The 14,195-nt window shown below is 36.1% G+C and overlaps 1 long non-coding RNA gene across 1 annotated transcript; it reads left to right on the top strand.

The window, feature by feature from the left end:
* Positions 1-8,157: 8,157 nt before the first annotated feature.
* LOC311439241 lies at positions 8,158-10,467 on the top strand. Its single transcript, XR_014694618.1, has 2 exons — positions 8,158-8,606; positions 10,229-10,467. It is a non-coding gene; the product is annotated as an uncharacterized lncRNA (long non-coding RNA).
* The last annotated feature ends 3,728 nt before the right edge of the window (positions 10,468-14,195 follow it).

Here is a 14,195-nt window from a genome sequence, read left to right as displayed (position 1 = left end):
GTAAATGGACTCTAATTTAGATTAGGCTGTTAAAAGGCCAAGAAAAGCTCCAGGAGCTGGCATGATAGTGCAAAATCTCTCTGTGAAGATAAAAGGACACACCTCGGGAATGTAAGGATCACAGACTGCAGGCTTTCTGTTCTTCTTTTCAAAGGCAGCCAATTAAAACCTTAGTGAAAACTGAAAGAAACACTAGAAGTATACACATGCAGAGTTTTCCAAATGAGAAAACACCACATACAAGACCACTTCACCTTTCAGTAGAGAGGTAAGTTTTAAAGATGTAGCTACCAGCTGCGCTTTTTTCATGCTGGTCTCTTTCCCATTTTCTACATGCATATTTCTATAAAATATTGGCTACTGACCAAATCTGACACTTGGATAAGATTTCTACTTATTCTTGAAAACTTGCCAGAAAATTGAAGCCAGGGGAAAATTTACTTCAGAACTAAATACAGCCTTTAGGATTGGGTGTTATGCATGAGAAAATCTTCAGTTGCCTAACTCCAATAGATTTAAGCACCCTTTGCATCAACTTGCTAAACATAATTAACTTCTATAAAACGTCTTATGTGACAGTGAAGTTAAGGTTTTACATGAGAGAATCTAGAATATTTTACTATATATCCTGCAAGAAAGGGAAATCTTGTCTTCCCCCATGCCCTCCCCTGCATGTCTCCCTGATTTCTTCCCTCAGCAAGTTTATCTGGCTGCATCACCCTGACTCCTCCTTCCTAACAGCTCTGTTGCTTACTTGATGCCTTGGCAAGACCATTAACTCACTATCAGCAACACCCTACCAAATCCTTAGTTACAAACAGAGAAGAAATGAGCGTGACAGCTGCCACAAAGTAAGCAGTGAAGTACACAGGCAGGGAGAGAAGAAGCTGACATGGGGCACAGTAGCAGGACATCTCTGTTTTGACAGTATGGTGAACTATCAAGTCCTGTATCTCCTCATTTTGCTTCTCTTTCATTATCCACCTGCCCAGCTTTTAAGTATGTGGTCACCCCTTACTATTTTGGCTGCATGGCTTAAATTTGATATGGATAAACAAATACAACTACTTTATGATGAAATGCATTAATAATTCAGATTAAAACTAAAAGAAGCTTTAAACTAAACTCCAACAGAAAGGAAATTTTACAGAGCAGAATTTGCCTTCTGTTTTTTTGATTTTTTTTTTTTATAGGAAAGACCATAGGAAAACCTCCTGTTTCTTGGGATGGGTTATGATTTTGTACAGAAAAATGTGTTAGAGTCTTTAGTAATAAGCAAATAAAAGTCCTCCTACAGCTTTAAGATACCACATTTCCTGTTCACCTGTAGCAAAGGACCCAATCAGAAAGCAGTGCTTTAACATCAATATTAACCCTGTTGCTCAACTCATTTAAAAGTGCCCTCTTTAAGACAGTGTAACAATAGGTTGCTTTTTTGTGAATCTCAATTTCCAGAAGTCATTGTATTTTGTATTGAGATTGTATCTAATTTCCATTAACCTACACATCTTTCAGAAACTATTGGAGTTTTTTATATCATATTTTATACACATATTTAACATGTTTGTATTGTATTTTATACATATTTTAGATACGCATTATGTAATGTGTGTGTTTGTGTATATATATACACACAAATCTAGCTCAACAAATACTTAAGACTATGTCTAAAACCTAGACACACATTTAGGACAAGAAAATAGTAGCATTGCTTACAAAAGTTCCTACAAAACAACAGTCAACAATTTGATTAAATCTTGCCTCCAGTGACTAAACAAGCTGCAGACAAGTCCAGTCATTTCATAGCTCTTGATTTTGGAGCTATGAGCAGAGCTTCCCAGTCATGCTGAGCCACATGGTTTTGCTAACCAAGTACAGTGTTAAAATGGATGTTGCAAAACATTACTGAATGAATCAGCAAATTCCTTTATTCCAGTAACAGAGCTAGAATAGTAAAACAAGCAGCAGAAATACAAAAACGTGTTGCTGTCTGTATAATCAGTGGGATAAAGCATAGCAAAACAATTTAGTTTAATAGAAGTCCTTTGACAAATATATAAATGTGTACATTGCAAACTCATAGGGGCCTTAAACCCTTAAGGTTTTCTCCTTGCTGATAAAAAGAATTCATAGAATTGGGGGGGGGGGGGAGATAAAGCAGGGTGAGGGGGGAAGCTGCTTTGGGTAATTAATACATGTTAACTTTATTGAAAATATATATAATGTAGGTTAAGTTCTTCATTTTTTTATCAAGAAAATGAGGTACATAGAGCAGAAAAAATCTGAACACTTAATTTACTTGTTGCCTTGTTTGCCTCACATTTCTCTCAATCTCTCACACCTTTTTCTCAGCAGCAGACAGAGGACAAAACATGTGTGATGTTAATGAAATCTGGTGTGTTTCAGCTGCTAAAGCTCCTTAGTAAATGATTCAAAACACAAAACGGAAAACAAATACCAAATGGCAGAGAAGCATACAATGGAAATGCTATCTGCACCTGAAGGAGGTGGTACACTCACCACACTGCATGACTCAAATATTACTGGGAAAAAAAATCCCTAGAAATGATCATGTCTCAAACAAAAGTAAGCACAAGAGAACCACTGGAGCTGGACCATAATTGTGTCAACAGGACTTCTGAATATTATTTAGTTATGTTTTCCTATCTTGAAGTAAGCTGATTACTCAATGTGATACTTTGTAAAGCCGAAGGGCACCAGGACTGCAAGCACTGATGCAACAGCAACTAGTAATTTTGAAAGCCTGTTCAGAAAGTATATTCAGAAAGTCTCTCTTCAAGAGAGAGACCTCTGTCTCAGGGCTAATGTCTGCATAACATCATATAGCATAGGAACACAGTGCTGTGAAACTCTGCCTCTAATTAAGCAAAGTACCAAACAGAAACCTGTTAATCTGGATTTAAAAAAAATAATAGTAATAATGCAATAAATACGTTCTTTTAATATGTACTATTCAACTCAAGGTCCAGATTCTGAATTATATAAGTGCCTAAAAAGAAAACTGCCTTAAAACAGTAACCATGATGAACTAGACTAAATGGACTGCAGAGAAGAAAAGAGTTATATATGACAGATTCCTATGGTTAGATGATAGTCACATTAGTGAGTTTGTCGGTTTCAGACCCATGGAAGAATATATTTTTTCAAAATCTTAAAATGTGTATAATTAGAGATTTAGATTTCTATTTGAAACTCAAATAAGATTTTTTTAAAAGATTCAGATCATTTAAATACTCTTTAACACCTGCATTGCTAACTTTCCACTGCATTATTTGATACTGATTTAAATCAAATTATCTCCATATAATAACAACAATAGCAGAATGACAGTCTGTGATTTTCGTTGTAAAACTTTTTATTTTCTGCTTGAGGGTTTTTAACCAACGGTGGCTTATTCTTAGTATTTATTGCATATAGGATTGTTCTCTCTCTTTCTCTCTCTCTCTCCCTCATCAGCTTTTTACTGGTTTATCAAATATTCCTCGACCACAAGAATTTTTAGGGTTACTGCTAGTAGAATTATGAACTCCTCTAGAAGAAAAGGCTTTTCTTAAAGCATCTTGTGTTGGAAATAAAACTAAATGATCTTTTATGATGAGTAAAATGGGTAAAAAGGTATATCCTCAAAATATGAGGAGGAAAAACACTAAAAGCAGATATAAAATTTTTATACTCTCTTGACAACAGTATATATTGAAATGCCAGTCACTAACAGTTGTCCATGATAACTTACTGGATCAATTCCATTAAATATTGTTAACTTCTCTTAACTGGAAATCTAATTCATTAAACCTGCTGTATTTCTTGAAATCTGTGGCTGTCATTTTCTAAAATATTATAGAGTCCGTGAATATCTCACACTATTTACACATTATTTCTAAAATAAAATGTTGGGTTTTCTTCAGAAGTCCCACAATCACATTATATTTACATACCTAATAACAAGTAAATAGGATATATTAAAGACATGTTGATTCCATATTTGACATTTTTCTAAAGCATGATCATTGCAGTAAATGGGTAAAACATTACCTAAAATGTTTGCTGTTCAAGTATAAATTCATAACTCCTATAATGGATCAGAATTCCTTGCAACTGTGTGGTGTCTTCCAGAAGAACTCCCCATTTAATTAAATTTCACTAGAGTCCTTCAAGGCAAAGTCATCATTACCTCAACTTTCACTGATGACATGGAAAATCTGCACTGATCAATGTACAGTCTAAAATAATTCACACAAACAAGCCAGCTCTTCCTGTTGGAGTCTCTTGGCTGGACCAGAGATTCAACTCAACATAGGCCCACTCACTTCAAAAGAAGGGTAGTGATAAACGCTACCAAAGTGTTTGGCCATCTTGTTCTACAACAATGACATTGATGCAGTCATTACAACATGTGAGCATGATAAATCTCCCATTTATGCACCAAATTTGGCTGGCTGTTCTGTGGGATATCCTAATTATCCGTGCTTGTGATATTAACAATTTGTTTAGATATAAATGTGATCTGACACATCCAGTTTGAACACAGATAAAAGCTAAGCTGGATACAGATCTACTGCAAAAGTACTACAAAATACAGTACCTCATTTGTTTTGAGCTACTTTTCTGATTCTATTTTTACTCACTGTGATTTACCACCAGTATCCTCTGGGTGATAGTTAAGGAAACAGATGCTGGGAATCTCTGTCCCTTCAGTTCCTGAGAGGAGGTTTCTGACTCACATTTGTGCCCAGTCTCTCCTTTGTACTCACGCATGCAAAGGGTGGTTGTGTGAAACTTAAATTAGTGCTTGATTTCCAGTTTCTCATTGCCAGTTTCCTCAAAATTTCCACTTACGTATTTTACAGCTTTACCAGTTTCATTTGAACAGCATTTTATTACATGTTTCCCCTTCCAAAACCTGAACTTCGTGTTCCCAGGATAAAGTTAAATTCTTTTATTTTGAAGTGTTCTATTTATTTGGGATTTTCCAATGAAACTGGATAGAAAAATGTACAAATCTGGGACAAAGTTGAAATTAATTTTTAGCAGATGTTTTAGTCTAGTTTTTCCTCTAACACTTTGACCAAATGTACATATAGTAAGTAGGATAGCAAAATGCTTAGGGAGCAAGAACATAACAGACCATCAGATCTAACCAATACAAGGAATTTAATTCCCTCTGCAAAGGACAACTACTAAACACAAATAAATACAGGTCATATCTGTTATTTACAAGGCTATCAGGAACTTTTCCATTGTCAGTGTGCAGATATGAAAAGGCTTTCTGGCTTTCACTGACAGACTTCTGTACTTAGTAGTGTGCAGGAAGAACACTTCTAGATTGGAGGTATGAGCAAGATAGCATCAGTGTTTCCCTCCAGGTGAGATACAGATCACTATGACCCAAAACGTAATCATTATTATTTCAAAAATGTTGCCCAAGACACAGCCTGATAGCAATGAAGGAGTTAAATGACACACTTGGTTTCATTCATAGAAGATTTCTATTTGACTACAATTAAAATCACAGTACAGTTCAGGGATGAGGTCTAGTGTCATTTAGCAATGAGTTGCCCTGCCTGAGTTTCTATGAGAAATAGTCATAATATAATTAATCTGGTGGAACAGCTGGATACACAGACTGCAATTAATTTTGCTCTGAATATTAGCAGTTCCACAGCAGTTGAAAAGAAATGGTATCAGTCAATAGACTTCTGAATTAAGCAGGTTGTGGGCAATAAAGCAAATTATTGTTGATATTGTAAAACTTGTTTAAACCAACGGAATGATTACAGTAAATCTGTATACTTAATAAATATGCATTAGGACTCATTTATGTATGAGAAAATGAGATTTTCATCTCAACTTCTAACAAAAGAGGAAAGAGAAGTTCTAAATAAACCATGAGACCACTTACTAAACTGGACAAATATGGGTTGTTTACTGTTTCATTGCTCAGTATGTAAATAGCATATCAGAACACAGCATAACAAATATCTGTGCACTGGAAACTTGATTTCTTGATTATCCAGAGATACAGGCAATATCTCTTTAATAGTTTTTTCAAGGAATATGTCTCCAATAAGAGCTGGACTTCTAAGCAGATGGTCACTGAACAAGAAACAGTTGAACAGTGGCACCCAGAGGTGAAAAGTGTACTGCTCCTAAATAATTATTCCATTCATTGTAATCTATTTCTCATCTTTTCCTTCTGTCATTCCCAACTTTTCTTTTCCAAGTAACAAATGCCAAAAAGAAAAAAAGAAAAAAAAAAAAAAAAAAAAAAAAAAAGCTGCAATTTGGAAGAACATACTCTAGAGTTTAAAGAAGAAAGCCCCTGTTTTGTAACAACTATTACTGTTGGGAACACATTTTAGTAACACATCTTTCTTACATATTTTCTCTAACAAAGAACAGGATAAAAATAACCATGGAAAAGAGAATATTTTCAGATGCATCTCTTTGGACAGAATTTTGAAGCCACAAAACCATGTATCCTCCCTAAATTCACTAGCTGAATTTATTGTGCAGGATTATAATAAGAGCTTGAAGATCCAAAGACAAAAGTTGGTGGATTTTAGGACTTGGGATCATAATACAATAGAATTATAGTAGACACAAGTTGCCCATATTATCTCAGATACTTTGACATCAGAGGTTTGGTGAGACCTATTGTGTCACTGTACTAAAAGCACTAGGCTGAGAGCACTGATATATTCCTCGTGTTTCTTAGGCAATATCTGGTTTTAGTGTATATATGTATATGTATCTATATACATACATGTAAATATATATGTGTATAAAAAAATCAAAAAAGAAAAAAAAAAAGGTTGATTAAATACAAAGAAATGGTGTGGCTACTCAGCATCAGTCCCAGGAAAACCGAGCAAAATGAGGCCTATTGAGTTTTGAGTAGAAAGGCCCTATCTTTGCAATTATCAATGAGTGCCTGCATCATGCGGCTAGAGCAGGATTCTGTAACTGGGCTGAGCTATGCTAAAACACATTCACACTCCCTAAGGATCTTCCACATAACCTTCTACTTCAGGCTTGACTAGACAAGGCTTTTGGCCTCAAAAGACAACACAAAAAGAAACAGGTGTTTGTTTTGCTTGAATTTTAAAGATTTTGAAGAGTTTATTTCTATGGGTTAAACAGATTGGAAGAGCTGTCCAGAAGATGTCTAATGTTTTCACTAGCAGCAAGTTCTTTTGTCTGCTCTGCTCTTCACACTGATTGCTGTTATTGTTGTTATTACCATTATCACTATTTACTATCATGTAAGGAGCAGCAGTAGTGCAATAAGCACAAAACTGAAGTTCACATTTATGTATCTGCATCTCCAGCCCATGCAAGAGGAAGGAGTTTCCATAAACTCCAGACAGATGTTTCTGAAAACGTTCCTAAACTCATCTCTATATCCAGTATGTTCAGGACTGCATTTACACTACTCTCACTCCAGAAACCATCAACTGAGGTTAATTTACAACAGTTTATAGGGCAGGACATTTCTCCACACCTGCTTTTCAACCAGGACTTTAAACAAACGTGAAAGCAAAGAAGGAAAAGAATTACAGCTATATACATATCAACATCTCTCCCCACCCCTCGCCTCCCATCCCACCTTTATTTTCCTATCTCCTTAGGAAGACCGTGACTATTTGCAGATAATTTTTGATGCAAAGCTGCAAGGCAGTGACGCACTGCACGGGTCTGGCACGCCCAGCACGCTGCCATTGAACTAAGGCTGCAGGGCGCAGCGCTGCTGCGCGGAATTAACGGGCGGCAATACCGTTTTCAGTACAGTGATCCCATAATGACCCCTAGCAAACGATCGTATTCCAAGAGTTGTACAGAGCGACGTTAAGTTTATTGCATATTTTATCTCAGCGTGACTGTTACCCATCAATCACCCCGACGGCCACGGCCGCAGCCGCAGCGCCCAGCGCCACCGCAGCTGCCCCCGGCGCAGAGGAGGGGGCCGGCGGGTGGCGAAGCGGGGCTGGCGGCGCCACCTCGCGGCGGCGAAGCGGGGCTGGGGCGGCGGCTGGCGGAGGGGCCGCGGCAGCTGTGGGGTGAACCGACTGCGGCCGGTACCGGGCAGGGCCCACGACACGGGGCTGGGCGGGAGCGGTGCCGGCCGCAGGCATCAGCAGGCGGCGGCGGAGGTCAGCAGGCTGTCCTGAGGCTCCGGGTGTCACGCTGCCGCGTCGTCACCTGCAGTTTTGCTTCAGATGGCCAGAAAATATTTTAATGACCATCGTGTTTGTTTCTTCCGTTGGGCTTAGCTCCTGCTCTAGGTACAGGCAGGGACTTGGCTGCCTTGTTTTCGCAATTCAGGTTCTAGTTCCCAGAAAATGTCACCCTACAAGTGATCTATTCCTTTTGAAACAAAAGTTACTTAAATGCATGGCTGAAAATATAAAACTTAACAACAATGCTTGGGCCACAGTTCCTCTTCCAGGATTGTGCTGTAAAGAAAGAGGTGTAAAAACATGTAATATTTATTGCCAACCAATAAATAAAGGCAACACCTTTTAATTTCATAAAAATACATTCAATGGGGAGGGAAGCATTTTGTGGAGAGGCAGAACAGCAAATCAGTAAGTATTTATTTCTACAAAAAGTGGATATTTTTTTTCTGTGTTCTATAAAATCATAGGTGTGTTATGTGGGTGGAGGGAAAAAAAAAATAACAAACACATAAGAAATCAAAATATTAATCCTGTCACTACCAATAAACAACACTTGAAGAAAAGTCGAAGCAGAAATTAATATTCTTGTTTCAGCATCTGCATGTAGGTAAGTACAGTGCAAGTGATGGGGGTGGCGGTTATTTACCCTTCCTCCATTTAATCTCTTAATTTATAGGCATCCCTTTAAAATGGACCGCTTTGTAAAAACCTCTCAAAGGAAAAAGACATTGCCTGAACCCTTCACGCTTTATTTGCAGTACCCAGGCTGATGAGGCATTCTGTCTCACTCCGCCCCCTGCTCCTCATAGTGTTAAATAAAGAGATCTTTTCATATTTAGCTGTGTTATGCCTCACAGCCCAAACACGCATTTTTCTGTTTTGCAAGCACTGTAGCTTATTCTGCATGGCAGTGACAATGCAAGAAGAAAACAGATATATAGCTTTGGAGGTTGGACACTAAAAATTACTCTTGCGCGTTTTCCTTTATAATCATATCTACTGCCTAGCTGTGTAGCTAAAAACAGAACGTTTTGAGTGTCTTTTACATATACCTCACATACAAGGTTGCAGCCTTATCCAGAGCTAATGACTAGTCCAAACTTTTAGCACTGTCAGTGAGAGATGGAAAGCATTAAGTGGCTGCATATCTTACCGATACTACTATGTGGTAAAGATTTTCAGCAATTCTGGCAAATTAAATAACTGCCAAACAACCTAATCGATGGTCTATTTACATAACCTAATTTTCCATCACTCCAGTGGCATACAGAGGAGCTTCCCATGAAGTACAATTCCAGAATAAGCTATCCAGTTTGGCACAGCAGTTGGCAAATTTTCCCCTAAGTATGACGGATTATATCCCCATTTAAAACATTGAATCTTATGTTACTGTAAATGTCATTATTCCTATTGTTGGCTAATGTCATTTAAAATTTGATCCAGGAAGACATTTAGTTTTCAGTTAGAAACTAAATATTCTTCTGAAAAAAAAAAAAAACAGTTGATAAAATGGAACTCTGCAAGAGTCTCACACACTGCATGTGCACTGCACGTGAAGAGATCATTTCCATTTCTAACTTCAGTGACTCTACACTTAAAAGGCTACAGAACACTTGAATGAAGTCATTTACCAGAATTAAACTCCACTACCAGCATTTAAGAAAATTAAATGGTATGTTTGGACATATATGAGTTTTATATTAAGTAAGGTAATGGCATTTATTTTACAGTTTTTGTAGCTATTTGGAAAATATATTAAGCAAAGATTATTACATAATGCCTAAAATTTGAATTTGAATCTACATTGGTAGATCCTCATCCTTTGGACTGTGTGCATGTATATAAGTGCATTTATTTAGTGAAATCAAAAGATAGAATATAGTCTGCTGACCATCTGATTTTAACTAACCAATACACTTATCAAAGTGACAGTATTATTTTCATAGCTGCCTGAATGTAAAAATAAGTTCCATTTGATATATAATGTTTATATTAATCCTTTTAAACATTTGCTGCCTTTCACCCCATAGGTGATTCCCTGTAAAATGTGTCGAGTGATTTATTAAGGTCTGACCCAGCAAAGTGCAGAGAAGGCTCATATCCCACTGGCTTCAGGAGCAATTAAGGGCTTTTCCGTGCACCTTCCAGGATCAAGTTCTGAGGATTCGGCAGTCCTCCTGGACTACACTTGTGTTCAGATTTTTGTATGCTAACTTTCTTCGTCATGCTTTCATTTTGCACTGAGGTCAAATGAACGCTGTATCCAAAACTTTCTAACTGAGGAAAAAAAAATCAGTTAAATTAATATGAGTTTGAGCAAGAAAGGAATACAGGCATGAGTAAGAAGTTTGTCACAGCTAGTTTTTATCTGGCAAAGATTACTTGAGATTTTCATTGCAAAAAAAAAGTCACAGTCTACACCTGAAAAAACTATAGCTGTTATAGTAAATAATAAATAAAATATAGCAAGAATATTTACATTGTAATGAACAATTTGTAGAACAAAAGCTAACATTCAGCAATTCTACCTGTGTTTCTTTCTTAAGAATTTCACTCTGCCACAAAACAACATGTAAATCAATGGAAAATAGTGGGAATTGTAAATCAATAGCAGTTATTTTACTGCTAAAAAGAAAATCCATTATTCTAATTTTTCTTGTTTGCTGTTTGCCCTCACACTCTAGAATGTTCTCTTTTTTTCTTTGATATTTTAAAAGCTGATTTTAGGCAGTCTGTGAAGTAACAGTGATCAGGAAAATCTGCAAGGCATTTGAAAGGATTGCATAATCCAAAGGATTTATCTACATCTCATTGAATTGATTGATTAAGAAAAAAAAAAAAAAAAAACTCTTTTTTTTTTTTTTTTAAATGCATGATGATTTTTAGAACACAATGTAAGAGCACTAAGTATTTTAACAGGTAGTCTAATTTGAAAACTAGTAAAAAGACAGCACAGCATTCTTAAATTCAGGAAAAAAAAATGTTGTTCTCTCAGTTGTGTCTTTGCTAACAGTTTGGAAGCATCCATTGTATTACTACTGCAGTGTTATTGAGCTAGTTTTATTAAGGCAAATTTATAGCAATGTTAGAAATTAATACCACTCTTATTTCCTCCACTGCCTGGCTTTATTGAATGCCATGGGGCATATTAATCAGTAAAGCCAAGTAGTGCATGAAATAAAAGTATAAATTAACCTGTAACATGAATGTAAAATGGGGCTTAATAAAATAGAAATAAATAACACTTTAATGATAATCAACCCTGCCTGGCTTAGCCAAGCACATAGTATAATAATGCTAAAAAAAAAAAAAAAAAAAAAAGTATTTAAATAAAGTTTCAATCATGACACAAACTACATAATTTCCAAGGTTAATACTTGATTCACTATATTGTTTAAACACACATAAGTTTGTGCAAAAAGAACCACCCTTCTGGCCTGAAACTTCACCTAGCAAAAGTCCTGTCAACTTTAGAAGTAGGCCGAAAACACAGTGACTGAGAATGTGAGAAGGATTTCAGACCATTTCTGCATTCCAAGTATCTGTACAAACAAAAAAGAGATCTTTGCACACTATATTTTGTATACATCCAAAAAGTATCTCCAAATATCAACTAAAACCATAACAGTCTTTTCAAACCTGTTTTACACAGGTGAACTGTACACATTGTGTACAGTGATTTATTAAAGGCTTGACCTTGCAAGTGTGTGAAGTCATATTAACCTGTCCTTAAATTTATGTCACTTAAAAAAAAAAAAAAAAAAAAAAAAGTGTATTCTGGGGTATAATGGAAGGCTTTTGGCTTTTTTTTGGAGGAAAGTCTCTTCTGTCCAGGGTCCAAAAAGATTTGGTCCAAAAAGAATTACTCCCATCACACAGAGTGATATACATGTATGTAAGATTTTGCAAAATCAAAGCTAATTTTGTAATCATAAAACAACAGACAGCTCAGCTTCCCTCTACAGTTACTGCAGTTCCAGAGCACAAAGACTTGACTACATTGTCCTCCATAATAACTACATATATGAAAATACATCTTTGCAAAAACACGAAAAAAATGGCCAAAATCCTTATCATAAAACACTGAAGTGTATGCTCCCCCTGCTGGCTCTGCTGCAAAGTTAATTGTGAAACACACCTGCTGTTAAGTGCTTTGCTGCTAACTACTCTGACATAAATATGTTACAACCTTGCTAGAAACACCAAGTGATATAGAGAAAGGTAGGATAAGAAGTACTGCATGCATGGCTACCACATGTAACAATATAAAAATGATACTGAGGTGAAGGTTTTATAGATCTATATTAGAAATGCAGTGGACTTCAGGCATCTCACTTTTTCTATTATTATAGAGACATACTAATATCAGATACTGCCAACATTTAAAAGATAGGCTGAGCTATGCTTGAGACACTGTTTTGGTGGACCTGTAATGTTGCAACCACTATTAATTTAAATTTGTCACATTTGCAAATGGTGTAAAACAGGGTTGCAGACTGGTTACATTCAGAAGAGTACCCAGGGCCCAATAGAAATGGTTAAGGATTTTATTTTGGAGAAATGTAGCAGCACTGAACAGGAGGCAAGCTTAACATTTAGTCCAAGTGAGGCCCCCATATTCTTCGCTGATGTCCGCTAGGAATTCTGTCGGCTAATGAGTTGAACCATCTGTAAGTTTCCTGACAGATGTGGCCAACTCCCATACTGGGCGAATTCTGATGCACCTTTTTTTTTTTTTTTTTTTTTGCCATGAAGCCTTCAAACACATTCCGTTTGACTCCCAAACTACTGCCAATCTTTTTTTCCTTTTCATCAATCATGGCATCAGTTTTAGCTCCAACAGAACATCAGTGGATGTAAAGGAATTACTCAATATCCTCTGGGCTTTTTTCTTCCTTTCTTTCTTTTTTTTCCTAAATTAAAGTTTGTACTTAAAAACTGAATTCTTCTAAGTACGCTGAGTTTAAACTATTACATTGTTTTTTTTTTACATTCATAAACTTTAGGGTTTTATTAGATGCACAAGGGTGTCCCATTTAGAATACCCTAGAAATATATTATCTCAGTGCTTATAACAAGATGTTCTACGGTAGCAAAGAAAGTAAACTGTGAAATCTGTACCTTATCCAGTAAATATATGAAAGACAAACTTTAAAAGATCTTTAAAAATGGTTCATAAAAGAATCTTTCAATATTGTACCTGTCATCTGCATAAACCATGTCTTTTGGACAGGAACTGAATTTAGAGTGACTTTACCATGATAGCTAAAGAACTGTTGACCCAAACGGACACTTCAACATTACAAATACTGGTCACTGTGTTTAGATCTCTGAACTCCACTTTACATTGTTTGAAGGTCTAATATCTTAGAAATTTAACCTCAGTATTGACAGGATTATAGTCATCAGTTCTGAAGATATATATGTCATTCTAATTACATTCCAATACAACATTTATGGACAGTTACTCAATTTAAATCACCAAAAAGAAAAAATAAATAAATAAAATGAAGCTGGAGAATACCACTTGTTGGTCTCAAAATTCAACAAGATGTCAAAGGTGCACATCTCATTTTCTACAACTCTCAAGGTTGGGCAACTCATGATAAGTTCTCTGAAAAGCTAAAATCTTATTGAATCAATAGTTATGAAAATTTCAAGACACTGTGCCAACTCACAGAATATCCCAAATCTAGGATTTATATTTAAGTAGAAGATAAGGAAAGTGCATGAAAGATGTATTATAAAACCCACAGTTAACAGAAATCAGTTACAGTCATGCTTGCATTTTAATACATTAAGAGAGAGAGGATTTTTCCTCTAGATATTCCCCACAATATTAAATTGAAACAATTATGTTGCAACAGCACCTTAAAAAAAAAAAAAAAGTGCACATCTATCACAAACATATTGCCCATGGAAAGTGCATGAAAAGGAGTGTATGATGAAAATGTGACAGTATATTTCAGCTGGTTACATACAAGGAAAAAAAAAATG

The sequence above is a fragment of the Aythya ferina genome (assembly GCF_964211825.1).
Source record: "Aythya ferina genome assembly, chromosome: 6".
NCBI classification, from domain to species: Eukaryota; Metazoa; Chordata; class Aves; order Anseriformes; family Anatidae; genus Aythya; species Aythya ferina.
This window is presented reverse-complemented; position numbering and strand designations above follow the sequence as displayed.